Source organism: Rhinoraja longicauda, chromosome 3 (genome assembly GCF_053455715.1).
Source record: "Rhinoraja longicauda isolate Sanriku21f chromosome 3, sRhiLon1.1, whole genome shotgun sequence".
In the NCBI taxonomy this organism is placed as follows: domain Eukaryota; kingdom Metazoa; phylum Chordata; class Chondrichthyes; order Rajiformes; family Arhynchobatidae; genus Rhinoraja; species Rhinoraja longicauda.
This window is the reverse complement of record NC_135955.1, coordinates 34,079,476-34,098,408: the sequence shown is the minus strand read 5'-3', so window position 1 is coordinate 34,098,408 and position 18,933 is coordinate 34,079,476. Positions and strand designations below refer to the sequence as shown.

General features: G+C 38.7%; 1 protein-coding gene across 27 annotated transcripts in view; it reads right to left on the bottom strand.

The window, feature by feature from the left end:
* LOC144591791 (receptor-type tyrosine-protein phosphatase delta-like) overlaps positions 1 to 18,933 on the bottom strand; it is a 1,768,335-nt gene that overhangs the window by 1,132,485 nt on the left and 616,917 nt on the right. For all 27 annotated transcript variants that reach the window (XM_078395814.1, XM_078395847.1, XM_078395838.1 and 24 more), the window contains one exon: positions 402 to 443. The gene's annotated coding sequence lies outside the window, so the exon portion shown is untranslated. The remainder of the gene's footprint in view (positions 1 to 401; positions 444 to 18,933) is intronic.

Here is an 18,933-nt window from a genome sequence, read left to right as displayed (position 1 = left end):
CATTTGAGGAATCGTATATTAGCATTGTAAACTACAACTATTTCTCACATCTTCTTATAAATGAAAGCGAGATTGGAAAGTCATTTGCTGGGCTGCCGGGTGTCCTGACAATGTTTGTACAATATTAGCCCCGAAAATACCCCTTGACAATTCACATTTGAGTTAAAAAGCCCAATGTTCAGTTTTGTATATTGAACCATTTTGGTCACCACATTTTGGAAGTTTGAAACTAATCCTGAAAATGATACATAATGGCAAGTTCCACTCACAAAATATGTCCAAAAACCACCGTTAATCTTTCACATCACATCAATGAACAAAACCAAACGGTTTAAATTTTTTTTTTTTAAGAAGCTTCTGATATCTTCCAATATGTTAAAAGCTGATAACATTTGACCTACCTTTCTTCAAGGTGCATTCTGTTGTCGTCCCAGGACAGAGATCTAAAAGAGAAATTAAAGAATGAAATTATAAATCTTTTACCATCGGTAAAGCCACAGGAATTGTAAAAGGATTGCACATAAAGCTCCTCTTTGAAATTGTTGGAAACACTAGGTTCATATTGTTGGACAAGGAATATTGTGTTCTTCAAAGATGCTGATGAAAAGGATGTCAGTTGTACAATCTCTAACGTCTCAATTTTCATTGAGCACACATTAAATATATCAACTCAAGCAAGTCAGTCTAACTGGTAATTTTGTCTTTTTTTATAATATGCAATTCAGGATATCTGTCAGTTAAAATATCTAATTAGAGGTTTTCTGCACATGCATCAAAAATAATGACTATATAAATGTTAAAAAAATCCTGCAATATTTATGCTTTGAGGTAAAAAAAATCCACAAGGACTCTTTAAATGCCACTTAAAGATCATTCTGGAATTAAGGCTTTATGTCATTTATTTATTCCAAGAATACGTACATCACAGGTTGCTGAGATCAATTGTCCATCCCTATTTTGACCATGAACTGAGTGACTTGTTGGGCTGTTATGGAAGACAGAGCTGGTTACATTAGTCAGCCTGGAATTGTATAGAGTAGACGACAGTGAAAAATTGAAGATTTCCTTCTCTGAGACATGTTTGTCAACCAAATTTACAACCATCATCAAATTTTCACCCATTATGATCGTCACTACTAAAACCAGCATTTTATTTCTGAATTATATAATTACTGGAAACAAAATTCCCTGATTTCTATGGTGCCATTTAACCACAGTCCAAACTTCTGCAAAATAGTCGAGTACTTTAACTACTCTGCCCCTGTAGACACTTGGGATTACTAATTTTCCACCATCGCTGACGACACCACCAAATTCCTCACACTTCCATCACCCACCCTATTCCATCATTCCTTAATGTGCCTTATTCAAAAGGTAGGATGGACCAATTTAAGACAGTGCTGAAATTCAGAATTAACCAATTCATACATAGCACATGTGAACTCCAAATTGAACTCGTTCGACAAAACTACACTTTGACCTTAATCTTTACATAAAATTTATCATTTCTATTTTTCGGAATAAAAACATCCTCAATAGTTCAGGTGTTTTATACAATGATAGATTCACTATTCCATTCAGAAAGATCCACAGCTTTTGCTTAATAACCTTATCTCAGTACATGTGGAACCAGGGAAACTACTGAAAAACCAGACACCACACGCCTCTTTGCACTTTATTTCTGTATTTCACAGTGCAAGCATGCACCAAAAAAAGACTATTGTCGATCATCGAGATTGCATAAATGGCTCACAAATAAAGCAACAACCTCCTATCATCTTCTGTAGCAATATATTCACAATAGAAGCAACAACAAAAAAAGTTTTAATATTTCATCAGTCAAGGTCGAACGAAAACACAACATAAAATACTTAAAACAATATTCGCATTTATTGCACATGCCACGAGTGTGTACTTGTTTATGACAGTATGAAATAATGAGTTTCAATCTTTCCCCTCGGGAAAGGATTTGAATTTCGGATATATTCTGGAAATTAGGAGCTCCCTTGAATCCAAAGGCACTTATTAATTATTGCCAAAATGTTTATCTATGGAAAGGGGGTTGACAAATACAATGAAGCACATATCATATCTCGTGAACAATTCTGTGTAGGAAGGAACTGCAGATGCTGGTTAAATCGAAGATAGACACAAAATGCTGGAGAAACTCAGCGGGATAGGCAGCATCTCTGGAAAGAAGGAATGGGTGATGTTTCGGGTCGAGACCCTTCTTTAGACTCATGTCAGGGGAGAAGAAGATACATAGATATGGAAGTGCAAGATGTGAAAACAGGACAAAGGGAATCAAGATCAAGGAAAATGATTCCCATTGTCCCATTTTCACAACCTGCACTTCCTTCTCTCCAGAGATGCTGCCTGTTCCGCTGAGTTACTCCAGCATTTTGTGTCTATCTTCGTGAACAATTCTGTTGCATGGTGCGTGACCAGTCAGAGATTCACCAAGGAGTTCTGAAAATACAGGGATATCAGGAACTGCAGATGCTAGAATCTTCAGTCTAATGAAAAGTCCTGACCAGAAACTTACCTATCCATTTCCTCCAGAGATGCTACCTAACTCTTGGAGTTACTCCAGCACCTTGAGGTTAGTTCTGAAAGTATGCTGGGATGAGGGTAAAGATTCATCCCTAGATGTATTGTGCCGAATCTATAATATATGTGGATTAAATTCCACTCTGAAATTCTGTTCTATTAACTTGTTAAATGTTCAGCAAATAAAACACATTTCTATCCTACTGCCAATAAGAGACCCTCATAGAATGTGACATGTAAAAGAATGAGGAAATGTAAGCAAAAATATTACTCATGTTGTTATATCAATTCCAAGCTCTTTTAACGGCTTTTAAATCAATCCTGCAACTAAACATGCCCCAACACATTATAATGGATCGACAACTGGGTTAAAGTACAATCTATCTGAAATTCCTGCATTTAACATGAGTAAAAACAGATGTTAAAGTCAAACTGAGTGTTTTGGATGCACAAGAATCAATCTTTCTTGACTATTTTATTGCACACTGATTTTAAACATATCTTCTCAATGAGGGCATTGTAGTTTTTTCAGGTCATTTAAATTAAATTTCATGGCAGGAGCATGATTTGCATTAAAAGCTGAAAAGCTTGACAATTGCATATTCTCACTCTGCCATGACTAACAGGCAAGATCATATCATGTCATATCATGATAATACTATCATCCCCTCCAAACTCATTACCAAGGTCCAAGACTTGGGCCTTTTTACTTCCCTTTGTAACTTGATCTTTGACTTTCTCATCAGTGGAGATCAGTCACAGCATTTCCTTCTCATTGACTATCACTTGGTGCACCTCAAATCTGTCAGGTTAACCCCCTGCACTACTCTATTTGCACCCATGAGAGTGTGGTTAAACAGAGCTATCCATAAATAATCCATGCACCTGCTTTTGCTGGTGGCATGATCGTGGAGAGAGTTAGCAGCTTTAAATTCCTTGACATCAACATTTTGGGTGACATGTCCTGGGCCCAGCACATGGATGCAACAGAAAGGTTTGCCAGGGCCTCTATTTTCTTGAAAGTTTAAAGAGACTTTGTGTATTCTGAGTACTCTAACCAACATTTAACAATTATTGTGGAATGTATCCTAACTTTGATTTTCATTCACAAAGGACGACTACATCGCAAACATTTGATGCTTTTCTTGAGCCCAGAATTCCATTTGAATATGCCACTTTTAACTTGCTTATGCTTATAATGTTATCCCAAAAGCTGGGTTCAATATTCTGATTTCAATTGCACAGGAAATTCCTCCTGATTCCCTGGTTATTCAGTCAGCAGGACTTGACTGCATGTATGCCGTTTGTGACATTTGCTTAAGTTATAACAATGACTTCTAAGCAACTTGAATGGTTGTCCAGCACTTCGGAATGTCCTGACATATTGGAATGTGTTACATTAATGTGCATGGTCAATCATTTTTTTGTTTGACAAGAATAGCTCCATTCCTCATTTCAATGTAATATGAGCAATGAATTCCTATCAGCTCTTTAAGCCTCTGACCTCAATTTGAACAGTGCTTTCAAAATGTCAACCAACAGTTAGTTTTAATCCTAATGGGGGAATTGCTAATCCCAAATGTCAAGTAACTGCACATAGGTAGGTTACAAACTAACCGTTGCCTCAATGAATCTATTCACAGAAATCAAAGCAAGAAAAGTAAAAGGGAAATAATTCACTACAAAAATTAAGATACAAGAACGCACACACACACACTTATTCAGAAAGTTGGCACTGTGAGTAGAAGAGTAAGCAAGTATATCTGCATACCTGACAAGGAGTATTGTTTTCCAAATCATCAATCCAAAAGAGAGGAGATGAGGGAAATGAGGGAAATGTGGAAGAGCGAGGAAGAGGACATGCAGGAATGCTTTTTTCCCCTGTAATTTTAGAGTTTGCATGTCCTCCCTGTGGCTGTATGGTTTTCTCCAGATGTCCCACTGCCATCCACATCCCAAAGATAAAATTAATTGGTAAAATTGTCCACTGTAAGCTGACCCACGTTTATAGGTGAGTGGTCAAGTCTGGAGGAGTTTATGAGAATGTGGGGAGAATACAATGGAGTGAGTGTAAATGGGAAGCTTTGCATTGGCACAGAATCAAAGGGCCAAGGGGCATGTTTCCATGCTGTATCTCTCTATGACTCTGTACTTTAAAATTAGTTAAATGAATTTCAAGGTTCAACAGTCTGAAGTTGGACTTGAGAGTAATTCCATGAATGTTAATACCAAAATAAAAAATCTAAAAAAAAATCAGTAAAAATTACAAAGTAAGGCAGTTGTTCTGAATATTTATCAGATTTGGGATGCATTGTGGAGCTGCAGAATATTTCCTCAAGCAACAAAATTAAAACTTCCACTCTGTTTCACCGGTAAGATGGGTAATTGCAATGCCTTTGAGCAGCCTCTTCCCAATTTCTCACTGGCATGAATGTTCAACACAATTTCATTCTGATAGGCATAAAATCAACAATTAAATTCAGTGTGACTGAAGAATAGGAAGAGGAGCTTCTTGTTCAAGTGAAGTTGAATGTCATCAGAAATTATCATTCATAGCCTGCACAGCGAGCAGGCATTTCCCTGGGTCTAAATATAGCTGCCCTGTACAACTCAGTTCAGAGGATGTTTGCTGATACTTTTTTTTTCCAACCAAAGACCACTTTGACAAGTGAAATTTTACTTGTGGAGGAGAACAGCAAAGAAAATGCTGTTTGTTATATTTGTTTGTCATTAAAACCACCAGTTAATGATGAGAGTTTGACAAGCATCCTGGGCTCCAGTCTGGCAGCAAGCTGTGATATGGACACTTTCTTACATTTGACTGGCAGCTCTTGCAGGTATCCAAGTGTAACTAATGCTGTATGAATTCATACTTCCTCAAATGTTTTAGCAATAGTTTTTTTTTCTTTCTCTCAACAGAGTGAATATTGTTGAGTGACACTCTCCTGCCATAGCTGAATCCAGCCTTGGTGTGCATTTCTGAGGGCTGACAATCAAAACCATTTACTTCCACCTCTGAACATTATCCACACCAATAACCCAACCCTCCAATGCAAAAGATATAATCACAACTGAAGCTGTGAATGCCAAGCTGCATAAATTCCACAGCTCTAGCAGTCCTTTTATACTCGATTAAGATGTCCTTCAAACTTTTTTAAAAACATATCTTAAGGGGTGGAACAGGGCATTCGACTCCTTGAATTTGTTCTCCCACTTAAGGAAAGCATAACAGATGTGTAGACACAAGGGTCTGCAGATGCTGGTTTAGAAAACAATGTGCCAGAGTAACTCCAGCAGGTCATGCAGCATCTCTGGAGGACATGAATAAGAAATGCTTTAGGTCGGGACAATGTATGACTGAAATACAGTTTCAATCATCATAATCAATCATCATCAATCTTTATTAGCCAAGTATGTTTTGCAACATACGAGGAATTTCATTTGCCATACAGTCATACCAATAAAAGACAGAACACACAAAATACATTTTAACATGAACATCCACCACAGTGACTCCTCTGCATTCCTCACTGTGATGGAAGGTTAAAAAAAGTTCAATCTCTTCCCTTCTCTGTTCTCCCGCGGTCGGGGGCCTCAAGCCTTCCATTGACGGGACGATCTTGACTCCCGTAGCCGGTGGTCAGGCTTTCCTCGTTGGGGCGATCAAGCTCCTGCATCGGGGGGGGATTCTCAGCTCCTCCGCGCCGAGTGATCAAACCCGGGTCGGGGCTGGTTGAACCTTCCGCGTTGTTTGGAGCTTCCGACATTGGTCTCTACTCAAGAGTGCGACCTCCTCGATGGTGAAATCCGCAGGCAGCAGTTGGAGCTTCGATCCCAGGCAAGGGATCGCACGCTCTGATGGTAAGTTCACGTACCCGCAGTGGGGCTCAAAATCAGTCCTGAGCAAGGCCTCCAGCTCCACAATGTTAGGCCGCAGAGCGACCGGAGATACGATCCGGAAAACAATCGCATCGCCGGCAAGGTAAGAGATTGAAAAAAAACGTTCCCCCCCCCCCCCCGCCCACCCACCCCACATAAAACAAACCAGAGAACATTAACACAAACTTTTAAAACACTCTAAAATTAACAAAATAAAGACAAAAAAGACCGACTGTGGGCAAGGCTGCCATCGCAGCGCCACCCAGTGGATAATCATACAATTAAACAGCATGGAAACTGTTCCCTTAGCTCACTGACTCTGCTTCGACCACTCAGCACCCATTTAAGTGATCCTATTTTATTCTCCTTACATTCCCCTCGTCCATCCCTGACATTTTTCCCATGTCCTTTCAGGTAATTTAATGCACAAAACTCAAGAAAACATTAGCAGGAGTAGGCTACTTGATACCTCAAGCTTGCTCTGCCATTCAACATGATCATGCTAAGCCAGCCCAGGATCGACTTCTTCTCCATGCCAGATGATCATCGCCCTTCATCCCCCAATCTTTCAGAAAATTATGTACTGCCACTTTAAAAACTTCCAATGAGTGAACCAACACCAACCTCTGAGGCAGAGAATTCTCGAGATTCACTGTTCTCCGCAACAATAAATTTCTACTCACCCCCATTTTAAATGTCCAGCCCCTTATCATGCAGCAATGACCCCTTGATTGAGACTCTCCAACTAATAATATATCTCATTTATTGTGATACAGAAATAACAAAAATATAATGTATTCTTTGATGGGAATGAAATTTTATCCTAATTTTAAAACCTAGCCAGACAATTCAGCAACCTTTCCAAACATTTCCACCACACATGCACTTTGTCCTATCTGTAGTTCCTGCCCTATGCCTCAGCGATGATGACAGGCCCTATTATATTTCTGCACTTTGCAATTCACTCACCATCTTCAAAAGATTTCTTCAAAATCAACACTTCACTTGCATCTTTCACACTCTAGTTTGATGCCCTTTGAGTGTCCTGAGAAACAATTTAAAATGTGATTGTGTAAATGTCAGCTGTAGCATCTATTGTTGTTGAATATATGTATTAAAAAAAATCTCCATCCCTCTAGCACTTAATGCATGACCTGATAGAATATTCCCCATTCTCAGTGTGAACTCTCCTGTTCTGTTCTTCCTCCGTTCCATTTTAATTCACCAATCTACAAAGGACACTCATCTAGATTAGACCAAGGTGTGACAGAGAGCTGTTCCAATGTCCAACTAACTGTGCAGAAATGGGATGTTAAATATTTATAAAATATACACACACATTAAATATGTAATGGGCTGTGGTGAACAAAATGATTAATACTTTCCACATGTTTTGGGCATCGCAGTAAATGAATTGAATTTTAAAACTGCATGTTCATGAGATTTTTGCAATCGATTTACTGCATTTAATTTTAAATATTCAGCTTTAATGAATGAAAACAGTCGAAACGAAGTATCTTCCTTTTACACAACAATTTTCCTGAATGAGGCCCAAATTGTAAACTGAACATTATTTATTACCAATGGGTCAGTTTCAGTCCTCACCTTTGAGAGTTATCTGTCCCCATCTCTCAGTTATTTACAGTGATCTGCTGGTCATGCAATCCCCAGGATAAAAATAATTTTCCTTCACAACTGTTACCACTCTTACCACAAAGAGCTGAGTAACTTCCAGCTGCTGTAGTAACCAGTAAGGTTTCAATTTTACATAATACAAGTCTAATTTAGAATAAATCCACACAAAAAGAAATAATTATACTGTTTAATAAACATACATGACTTTGGAGTTTTAGTCTAAGCCACACTATACCTGATATTACAATGAGGTTTTCAGTGCGGATTTTCAAGCTATTATTCGAAAGCGCAGCAGAAGGTGCTGAATAATGGATTCCATAGGAAGATATAGAAGTGAAGAAAGAAATCGCACTTTTAATTTCTTTTGAAAAGTCATATTTCATTACGTGGAACTGAGGCTTAAAAAGCAATCAAGCTGTCCTCATCTCATGCAATTACATGTTTGGACTTTTTCTTACTGTGATCATCCATGAGGAAAATGAACTTCAGCAGTTATCAGCACAATGCATACAAAAGTGCCTGTACTGGGTTAGTTCAACTCTCTGCAATCAGAGCCACAGTTCAACTGCAGCATTCAATTGAACCAGGGAGCTGAAGGTTCTTGATAGGGTAAGAACTAACAGCCAAACATGGAAAGTGAGGCAGAATTAACCATTATTTACAAAAATAATGAGAAGATTATGCATTCAAAGTATTTATACTAATAATAATGATGCCTTTTCCTTTTATTTGAGTTGTATTTCTTAATGCTGAAGGTCAATTTATCTAAGATTTTTACAGCAGAATATGAAGTGTCATTTGCAGTTGGTATAATTTATGAATGTCAATGAAATTCCAATACTGCTAGTCTGTAAACTGTAAATAGTGGTAGTTCAGGTAATTTATTATTGATCAACGTCTCATACTCAACAAACTGAATGCAATGTATCATTAACTTATGGATTTTCAACAGACTTTTTTAATAAATATGTGCACACATTGTAGAGACAAATATTAATAACATTTACCTTATCCAAAATGAATAGGGATGCATGTTATCAGAAGGTATGAACAAGATTTGAATTTATTCATTTGGTTTTAATTGTGAATAATATGTTTGGCTCTAAGCTATCTTCAAATACATCTATATCTCGGCCCACTCTAACCTCATGAATTATCTTCACTCATACCTAACAGGGACATGGGAACACAGACTTATAATTCTGCGGGACATGAATCACAAATATATGGTTCATAGGTGGGAGAAATAATTACAAGTTCAGAGAGTTAAATACTTTGGGAAATTGTGAAGATTAGAACAAGTGTGATAGTGAAAAATAGACTCAGAGGAGAATTGTTATTGGTTGATTATTGTTGCGTGCACCGAGATACTGTGAAATTATTTTTTCCTGTTATTCAGGTAGATCATACCATGCATGAATACAATCAAACCATTCTTGAGGCAGTGCAAAATGAGAAAGGAAACATGGTGCAGAATATTGGGAGAGAAAGTGCAGATTTTAAAAAATGGAAGTTCCACAACTAGGTAGATTAGCAGATCGGGAAAATATCCTTAGTTTATGAGATGGTTAGGAAAGAACTGCAGATGCTGGTTTAAATCGAAGGTAGGCACAAAATGCTGGAGTAACTCAGGGGACAGGCTTCATCTCTGGAGCGAAGGAACGGGTGACGTTTCGAGTAGAGGTGCTTGGGATGGATCCCTTGGGTATTGGGTATGGTAAGATGCTTGGAGATACTGCCTGTCCTGCTTAGTTACTCCAGCATTTTGTGTCTACCTTAGCTTATGAGAGTTGTGTTCAAGAATCTAATAATATCACGGAAGAAGCTGTTCTTGAAGCTGGTGATATGTTCTTTCAAGCTTTTTTATCTTTTGCCTAATGGGAGAAGGGGGTATCTCTGGGGTTTAAGAGGTCCATGATTATATTGCCTGCTTTCCTAAGTGAGGCAGTGTGAAGTGTAGATGGAGTCATTGGGAGGGTAGGGTGGTGGGAGAGGCTGGTTTGTGCGATGGATTGGGCTATGTCCATAACTCTCTGCTAATGCAGTCTTAGAAAGAACAATTGCCAAACCAAACTGTGATATTGCAAGTGGCACTGCAGACATGATTTTAGCATGGAAGCCATTGAATTGAACTATATAATTTTTGCATTAAAAACAGAGAGGCCAAATCATAAATTACAAAACAATTGTTTTGTGCTTTTGATATGTTCCTTTATCACACTAAGGGCAGGGATATAAATGTTATATTTCTACTGTGGGTATCAATTCCACATAGAGTACTCGTTTTAAAAAACATTACGACTCAGCTGGCAGTCTGGATGGAGTAAAGCATGCAAGGCCCCTACAACTTATATGGCATGGGATATATGCTCAAGCAGATTCTGTTCTGGTAGAGGAAACCTTGAGCTGATTGAAGCACTTAACTATCGCTTCATGCTTTATTCATCTCCCAGCTCCCATGTCACTACAGACCATGCTGGAAACTGCATTTAAGCCACATTAGAACATACCCAGTCAAACACTGTAGTTATTGGTGCATGATTTTGGATAAACCACTTTGTGTCTGCTGATGTGCAGACACCCAAAATGAACACTTGCTTTGCTTCCATAGCAACAGAGACACTACAAGTGATCCTGTAATTTGCAGTACATCAGTGAATTTTGGAATCTGGCTGGCATTGCACATACTAAACATCTGGAATATCAATACCACCAGATTATTATACTGACTATTTTCTTCTCATATTTTTGTTGTTTGATATATTAAACTGGGTACTTCATTGGGGAGGAGATTGGATTACATTTCACTCATTTCTCCTGTAGCACCATTAATCATTCACAGATCAGTTGCAACACTCACAGGCAAGAGCTTTCCTTCTCTGCCGCAAGCATATAATTTAACTAGCTCTCCATCAGTATAGCGCCATGCAGTCCTCAATCACTACATTTATGAAATGGTTAGTTTGTGCTGTTTTATGCAACTGATTGGCCAATCTAATGTTATTTCGTACATTTCAGTTATGAAAGAAAACTACATTTGGTCAGATGATCTACAAGCATATTTCAGAACAAATGTCCACCCCTTTCTGTAAAATTACAAAATAAGTGCACATTCTCAACAGGAAGTGCAGGGAATGTTGAAGTTACGAATCCTATGGTCTTGAACCTCAAGAGAGACACACACTGAACACTGATGGATTTCCCATGGTATTTCGCCAGATGCAGATGCCTCACAAAATTCCCAAGTTTTATTGTGCAGGTCCCCAGACTCGTTAATCATCCGCTCTCATTACCCACTTGTGAAAATCAATGCGTGGATAAAAAACGACACGATCTCCTTCGATCTGATGTTTGTCGTTGATATATGACAACAGATGCAAAATATTTAGCTGGGGAATTGGTCTGAAATAAAACGGAAATAGCTTGAAATATTCAGCCTATTTAGCAGCCACTGCAGAGAGAGAGGAACAAAGGCGGCTTTTAATGGAACATGATAAAACGAGTAAAAGAAACAATATTTCATCTGGAAAACCAGTTTCTTCTTCCACAGCGACTGCCTGATCTGCTGAGTATGTCCATCATTTCCTGCTTTTATTTCAGACTTCTTGTATATGCAGTTTCTTATTTCTTGACTGCCCCATCGGTTTCATGCATCTTTCCAACTTACATTCCTGGTCTTTCGGTGTCCTGTCCCTCTGAACTATAGCTTCCATCCATACCTCCCCCTTAGCTATTTTTCTTTGACAATTTATACATTTTCTTGGCACACATTTTATATTTATATATCAGTTCTCATTTCCTTTCACTTTTCATCATGACCTATTTTGCCATCTAATTAATTCTATCTTCTGCCCATCTCAGACCTTCCGTTCCTTTCCTGCCCTACTCTTTTGCATAATTATGTGTTCCCTTAAAGTTCATGCCTGCAGTCTTTCTGTTCTGGAGGGGGTCATGATTGTGTTTTGCCTTAAAAGCTGCTCAACCTGCTGAGAGTTATCAGCATTTTCAGTTCTTATTTCAGATATCCTGTGTTATTTTATATCTTGCTTGAAGACTGAGTATCAATGATGTGTTCACTTTGAAATGATTTTTTTTTTATCCACAAGGGATGGCAAAAAAATCTGGTATCTAAATTCATTAGTTTAAAATCATTAATATTTATGCATTGCCTCTTTTTATGAAGCAGAATGTACATCATTAATTTTGGCAGTGTATTCAGTCTCCATATCACAACAGTCACAATGAAATATCTTTTAATGGAAACCATCCCAGTGAACAGCCTCTTGACTAGTTATTAACATATTGATACTGCTCAACGACACTATCTTTCAAGCCTTATGCTTGAATAGATACAAACAAAATTACAGCCACATAATATTTGAAATATATGGAGGGAGAGGATAAGTGACAGGGTCTTCGAGCAAAGAATAAGTCTAAAGAGAACAGGTTGCGTTTCCGGTTTTGATTGAGCCAGGTTGTGGTATTTTACTATTTGCATGGTTATGGGAAAGTAATGAGTTGCAAATCCTAACTGACACAATCCACCCCTGCCCACCATTACCCAGCCTTCAGTTGCATCTGCTTCAGCTATGTTCAATGTGAGGAATAATTTGACTTAAAAGACACTTGGACAAGTACATGAAAGGAAAGATTTAAAGGGTTAAGGGCCAATGGCAGGCACTAGTTTAGACCAGACATTTTAGTCAGCATCGATGAGTTGAGCCAAAGGGCCTGTTTCCATGCTCTAGGACTCTAAAAATAACTTTCTGAGATAATAAAGAACATCAAAGAGGTATTTACATGAGCACTTGAATCAGCAAGACAGAGAAAGCTATGGACCATGTGCTGGTAAATGGTATTACTTTGGATGTTGGTGTGGATATGGTGGAATGAACATTTTTTCTATGCTGTATAACTCTCTGATTGAGATATCTTGCAACACTTCCAGCAATCCCTGCTCATCATATCATATCATATCATATCATATCATATATCTACAGCCGGAAACAGGCCTTTTCGGCCCTCCAAGTCCGTGCCGCCCAGTGATCCCCGTACATTAACACTATCCTACACCCACTAGGGACAATTTTTACATTTACCCAGCCAATTAACCTACATACCTGTACGTCTTTGGAGTGTGGGAGGAAACCGAAGATCTCGGAGAAAACCCACGCAGGTCACGGGGAGAACGTACAAACTCCTTACAGTGCAGCACCCGTAGTCAGGATCGAACCTGTGTCTCCGGCACTGCATTCGCTGTAAAGCAGCAACTCTACCGCTGCGCTACCGTGCCGCCCAGTGTATCTCTCCTTCGGAATCACCTGAGATGTTTACCAAGCACTAAAGAGGGCATTGTTTTTTGTGCAAATTTTAGAACAGAATCAATGGTCTCAATAAATGGTTCTGTATTTCACCACAGGAGGCAAAAGACCAGAATCAGACATGATATTCTCACTTTATGCACCACAGCCAATATGACATGGTTTTCAATTGAAAAAAACTCTATCTTATTTACATTGGCAACAGAAAATCAGCTGCCACATGCCCAATCATTCTTTTTGGATCCATCATTGAAATCTTTGACATCAGACATTTGGACGAATTAATAATCTTCCCACAACAGCAGAAGACCAAGATCTCCATTATTCCACCAGCATTAATAGCTTTCTTCACAATGAGCATCTTTGTCATCCAGAAACATAAGCACAGGACAGATGTGCAGAGATTTGAAGTACTCATCCATCAATGTCAGGCCTGCTATTTAAACTAAGAACCATTGTTAAAATGTGTTATTCTTTCCAGTGCTCTGCTGCTTATTTTCCAACCATCAAAGCCCTAACCATTATTGCCCCATTGCTTTCTGGATCACATTGCACCCAGCCTGGAAAAGCTTTGGTTAAAATTCACATAATTGATTATAATCCTCCATGAAAAATCTGCTCAAATTGAGCAACAGTTTCACCAAAATACAAATTTCGTAAGTACGAGCCAATGTTAAAAATTATCTGACGGAACCACTAAGCAGTATAAACAATACCTTTAGCCAAATAAAGTCCATTGTCAAAATACTAACTAGAAGTCAAAATGTAAAGAACATTAATTTTCAATGGCATCAATTTTCCAAGTTGTTGACAAGGGACTCTTTTTTTATGCAGATACATGCATTGAAAATGAGTTGAAATGGGATGAACTCAATTTGAATAAGTCAAACTCTGATAATCCGGCACACAAGGGGCTTTGATGATGCTGGATGAGCAGATCTTCTGGACTGTCCTGCTGAGTTACTCCAGCATTTTTGTGTCTATCTTTGGTTTAAACCAGCATCTGCAGTTCCTTCCTACACAGATTTTCTGGTTGACAGGATGTTATTCATTCTTTATTCCCCAACAAACCTTCAATGAATTTATTGATGATGTTGCTGAGTATTATAATATATTCTCTGTTGAACTTTAATGGGAATTCAAGAATCAATGACCTGGTGAGTCTCGGGGGAGTATGGGACACCATGAGATTTGGAGAAGTGCAGAGACCAGTGAAACTCAAGAGAACACAGTAAACATTGGCAGATGCTGAAACATCAGAATTTTGAATGATCAGATCGCAAATGATCAGAGTTCTACTGCAGTTCTATTTCTGTCAGTGCCTAGGTGTTACAAGGGAACAGGTTCAAGGATCTGATGAGTAGAACATAAAAATGCTCACTCGTCTGTTTAGTTGCAAATCAGTTTTATTGGCAAGAGAGGACAAAAACAATACTCGTCTCGGTTTGCGCGCGGTCCAGTTGTATAGTAGCACACCTCTCCCCCATCTGTCGTTCTCTCATTCTCTCTCTCTCTCTCTCTGAAGGGGGAGGTGGGAGTGTAAGGTGGGAGTGTAGGGAGGAGGGAGGAGGGGGAGAGGGGAGAGGGGAGAGGGGAGAGGGGAGAGGGGAGAGGGGAGAGGGGAGAGGGGAGAGGAGAGAGGAGAGAGGAGAGAGGAGAGAGGAGAGAGGAGAGAGGAGAGAGGAGAGAGGAGAGAGGAGAGAGGAGAGAGGAGAGAGGAGAGAGGAGAGAGGAGAGAGGAGAGAGGAGAGAGGAGAGAGGAGAGAGGAGAGAGGAGAGAGGAGAGAGGAGAGAGGAGAGAGGAGAGAGGAGAGAGGGTGCTGCACCAATGCAGGAGAGGTTTGGGCCCAACAGGGCCACTTGGTCTAGTTTCCTCTAAAATCCAAGGGTGAAAATCACATCATCATGGGGATTCATGGAGCTCATGTTGTCGACCTCCCTGTGGTGAGCCCTGTCAACTGACCTCAGTCAGCCAAACGACAATAAACAGGGACAGCAGAAGCAGAAGCAGCTTCATAACTTCCGCTGCCTCAAACGCAAGAAGAGAAGATGGGGATTTGTCAGACTGAGAACTGTTACTTTTTTCACCATTTCTAATTTTTTATGTTAATTCTCCATATTAATCTTAATTTTATAAATTTAATTCTGATGTTAAATTCTAACCTATATTCCTTAAAATATCCAGCTTTCAATAAACATTGTTTCTGTTTAAGATAATTATTTAACACATCTGCCATTTTCTTTCAGTTCATTGACATTTTTTTAGTCGGATGCTGCTCTTAATCATTCTCTTTTACCTGCTATATCTAAAAGTTTTATGGTTTTAATTTTGATATCCCTTGTCATTTGATCTTTTTTACAGTTAATTTTGTCATTTGAATCTCTTTGATTTACCAAGATCCATGCCATATTTAGTTTTTTTTAATATATTTTGTTCTTTTAATGAGTTCTTTACCTAATTTCTTAGGTACAATTTGTAATTTGGTTAACAGATCTTTAGACCCCAAGGGATATTCTGGGACAGTTGAGAATCCTCTTTTATTTTACATTTTAAGCATGTTAAACATAATTGTGCTGTTTTATTAGTGGGACCATTATATTTTTTCAATTCAATCTACATAGCATTTTTGTGTCGCTGTAGTAGTGTAGTTAGTGTTGCAAACGATTGAAAGGAAGTGAAACAGAAACAAGATAATTGAAGACTGGAAATATGGTTGTCACAAGAAATATGAAAGAGCAGAAAAGAGGCAAGGGTTGTGATTGAGGATAGCTGGAAACTCATGTGAAATTAAACAAGGGAAGGAAGGCTGACAGATCTGCCCTCTCATATAAATTAACAATAATATATCTTCTTGGAGTCTATGTTTTGTTCAGTGTGAGCATTGCTTTAGTTTAGTTTAGAGATGCAGCGTGGATATTGGGCCTTCGACCCACGAGTCCGCACTGAGCAGCGATCCCCACACACTAACACTATCCTACACACACTTGGGACAATTTACAATTTTACCAAAGCTAATTAACCTACAAACCTGTACATCTTTGGTGGGAGGAAACCGGAGCACCCAGAGAAAACCCACGCAGGTCCTGGAGAGAACAGACAAACTCCGCACAGACAGCAACTGTGGTCAGGATCGAACCTGGGTCTCTGGCGCTGCAAGGCAGCAACTCTACTGATGAGCCATCATGGCATTCATTCTAAATTCAGCATTGGCATTCAGAAATATTGCAATGGTCAGGAAAATTGAGTGGTACCTGGGAAGTGTTTCCAACGTCAAGTTTTGAATAATGGCATAACATGTGAAAGCATTCTCTCTGTCAGCCAAGGGAAGCCAGAGGGAAGTAATTTCCATTTTGGTTTATTAGATGTTGATGATTTTGCTAAAGGGGATGCTGAGAACATTTCAGACAGAATTCACGTCCACCATATTAAGACATAGGATGGAGATGAGAGACTGGATGGGTGCAAAGAAAAATAATTAGCAGGCTACAGGAAGGAACTGGGAATGAAAATCAGCCGATCATGAAAGACTGAATTGTCTCTGACTTTAATGCAATGTTTCCTTGATTCCATCCTACAATTCCATGTTGAGGCCATTGGCTGCACCTTCTGGATTGTGGAAGGATTCTCTTTGTCTATTCCCAGTCCAATGGATGTTGTTACATCAAATAAATTCCACTGCTTCTTGGAAACTAATATTAAAGTGAAGTAGTATTATAATGGGCGAATTAGTAAAATATTTTGCCACATCAGGAAAGTTGTGTAACATTAATCAGTTTGCATTATTAGATGTGAGTTTAGAAGGAAGACCAAGTCTACATATGTCTGAGACACTTCCATAAGAGATAGACATTAACAAGCTCATACGTTATACCAGTTATGCAGATCTCCTCTGGATTTTAGACTTAACAAGACAACAATACAATATTTCTTAACAAGATATATGGAGGTTCGCTGTGTGAGGAGTGTTTTTAACCACCTTTCCCTAAGCTGTACAAACACATACTGTACTTTCAAAGTGTTCCTCGCCCATCTCACTACAGACAGCATCAATGTGTGGTTGGTAGCTGGAATATTATTCTGCAGATCAGCTACCTTTTTGTGAAATTGGGTAATAAACTGGAAAAATGCATCATATCTAAAGCAATATTGAAATTCCAATCTTAATGGACAGGGATAATCATAGTAATGCAATAAAAGTGCAGGTAAATATCACAGAAAACACTGATTAAAATTAGGAAACCAGTAAATGTAAATATTTAATGATCTCGGCTTATTGTAAATGCAGCCTGTCGTCAAGTCATATCATTTTGATCGGAAGGGATGAATATTGCAGGCTCCCAGCTTTCATAAAATTGGGCATTTAGAACTTAAAAAAATGATGGACAAATCAAGTTATCTGCATATTCACCAGTAGTTTAAAAAAATATTTTACGGAGGCTTATACTGACACTGTTATTTTGCAGTGTCGGCTTAGGAAGTTTTAATTATGCCTTCAAAGAGAAGAGCTGTAATCATGAATTGTATGAGGTCCACAATGATTGTTTTTATGAGTATTAAAGAGGCTAATTCTGTGCATTGGCTTAGTCTGACAAGCGATTGGAAAATATATGAAGAACAGAATAATTCATTAAAGAAGCAGGTTTTAAGAAGCTTTGTTAACCGCACAATGGGTCAGATTGTCAGCTGGGGTCTGCCTGAACTGAACAGCATTCAGATTGAAACAGGTCCCCACTGAGATAATGTTGGGCTCAACTGACAACCACAAAATGAATGGGTAAAGTTGTCTTCCAGGTGAAATGTAAGAGGGGTCTTTGATTTCATGAAGTTGACTTCAATATTTTTCACTATTTTTAAATTACACATGCTTTAAACATTGGACAGTATAGCACAGGAACAGGCCCTTTGACCCTCAATATATGTGCTGAAATTATAAAGGGGACACATCAATAGAAAAACTGTTTACACCAAGCAGGCAATTGTATCTTCGATACCTAGGATAAATAAAGAATGAAAAATTATACCTCAGGAATTATGAGAGGAATAAATTTGGGTAGACGCACAGAGATTCTTGCCCAGAGGAAAGGGAAAAGATGACCAGAGGAAAGGGAAAAGATTCAATAAGAATCTGTGAGGCAACGTTTTCACACAAAGGGTGGTGGGTGTATGGAACAAGCTGCCTGTCAATGAGGTCATTGAAGCAGGGACAATCCCAACATTTGAGAAACAGTTAGACAGGTAAATGGATAGGACAGGTTTGGAGGGATATGGACCAAATGCAGGCAGGTGGGACTCGTGTAACTGGGACATGTTGGCCGGTGTGGGCAAGTTGGGCTGGAGGGCCTGTTTTTCACACTATATCACTCTATGTCTCTATGATTGTCAGAGTGAGAGCCCCTCAAAAAGCATGGTTTTGATGGTTGAACAAGGCTTGGAACAAGTTGAGTTACATGCAGCAGCTTTTTGGAAAAGCAAAACATTTATTTGAATGATAAATGGGACATCAGCAGTAAAAAAACACGAAGATGGTAGATAGATTGTGATTTTATA